Below are 1,494 nucleotides of genomic sequence, written 5' to 3'. Positions count from 1 at the left end.
GCAATCAGGGAGCCCTCCAGGAAGAGTGCACAACTGGAGAGTGATCTGAGAGTCCTCGTCCTCTTCAGAGGCGTGAGGCACCTTTACGTGAAACTCTTTTGGATGGGTCATGCCTAGAGATACCCTGTGGACATAATTATGCTCAAAAAATTATCTCTGGCTGAAAATTTTGCAGTGTGAACATACACACAAAGATCTGTTACGTGCGTTTACTGTTAAGTAACTTTTCCATGCTGCTGCAGCACCCATTACAATTGAAACAAAATCTGGCTTTCATCAGGCTTTTTCTTCCCTGCTTTCTACATCCAAGCATCCCAGCTGCTTGGATACTGCCTTACTTTTCACTTATACAAAAATTAAATTGCTATACTTAAAGCATCCCTCAGCACCATTTCGAAAGATGGTTGTGAAGCATTTCAAAAGAGCTCTGTATTATTTACTGTATGTATCAAGATATACAMGCACATCACTTGTTTTTAAGAGGTAGTGAAAAATCAAACCTGGAGATGCTGTATCACATTATATAAATTATAACATTTAAGAACAGTTGGCACAGAGAGGCATCGGCATTACAGCATTCTAGCAAACAAGACTAGAAAGTAACTTTCTGTTTTAAATTAAAATAAATGATGTATGTGAGAATAAATACTTGCTTTTCCTCCACTGAAAGGAGACACTTATCCTTTAAGAAATTAGTTATATCCTGGAGAGTTAAATAGAGCAGAATTGTAGTTCCACCAAAAGACTTGTTCAAATCCATAAAGCCTTACTGACTTGACGGTTCAGTGGTTTGCACACATGCTGTAAACTGGAGAAAGGACAGGAAATGAAACAAGATTAGGCTGTAGCTGCAGATTAATGGCTCTGATGGTCTTGCTATTCAGCAGATCCCCTTCTGTTGCTTGAATTTCTAGACAAGAGGAAATTGTCTAAAGGAATTTCTGCGATGTGTGCAGTACAAGAGGGAAATTATCCTGCACCTATGAAAGACTTGACCTTCAGGGCAGTGCATGGTAGCGCTGGAAGAGAAGGGTGCTTGTTCCCAGGGACTGCTTTCTCTGTGCAGGCGGCATCTGGCCTGCGTCTCCTGCTTAACGTGCTCRCATCCTCTCTCAGCTGTCGTCAGGACCTGCAGAAGACGCGCTCCAACGCAAACTAGGTGAAATCACTTTGATCTTTCACTCAAGGGTTAAAATAACAGCCTTACTAAGGGCACGTTACCCACGGCTTTGCTCTTTGTGCGGGAAGAGCTCTTCGAGCGTGGGTCGGGGCAAGGGGCTGCCAGCGCGCGACGAGGGCCCCTCGGCGCCGCGACGCCGGCGCGCTGTGACGGGGACCGGCGACGTCCCGCGCCTGCCGTGGCCGCCCGGCGGCCGGGCGTTCCCCCCACAGGAGCCCTCGTGGGGGCCGCGGCGCTCCGGCCCCACATGGGGGTCTCGCTCGCTCCGAGCTACCGAGTTTGGGGTGGTTTCTGCCGTGTTTGGGGCCTTTTCT

The 1,494-nt window shown here is 47.5% G+C and overlaps 1 protein-coding gene across 1 annotated transcript in view; it reads left to right on the top strand.

Annotated features, from left to right (window-relative positions):
* The first annotated feature begins 1,112 nt into the window (after positions 1–1,112).
* The window catches only part of STON1 (stonin 1), a 27,809-nt gene continuing 27,427 nt past the window's right edge, over positions 1,113–1,494 (top strand). Inside the window, exon 1 of the mRNA XM_085325789.1 lies at positions 1,113–1,159. The gene's annotated coding sequence lies outside the window, so the exon portion shown is untranslated. The remainder of the gene's footprint in view (positions 1,160–1,494) is intronic.

This window comes from Rhea americana, unplaced genomic scaffold (genome assembly GCF_003343005.1).
Source record: "Rhea americana isolate MKP2758 unplaced genomic scaffold, rheAme1 scaffold_123, whole genome shotgun sequence".
Lineage (NCBI taxonomy): Eukaryota > Metazoa > Chordata > Aves > Rheiformes > Rheidae > Rhea > Rhea americana.
The sequence above is the reverse complement of the archived record's forward strand: the minus strand, read 5'-3'. Positions and strand labels throughout refer to the sequence as shown.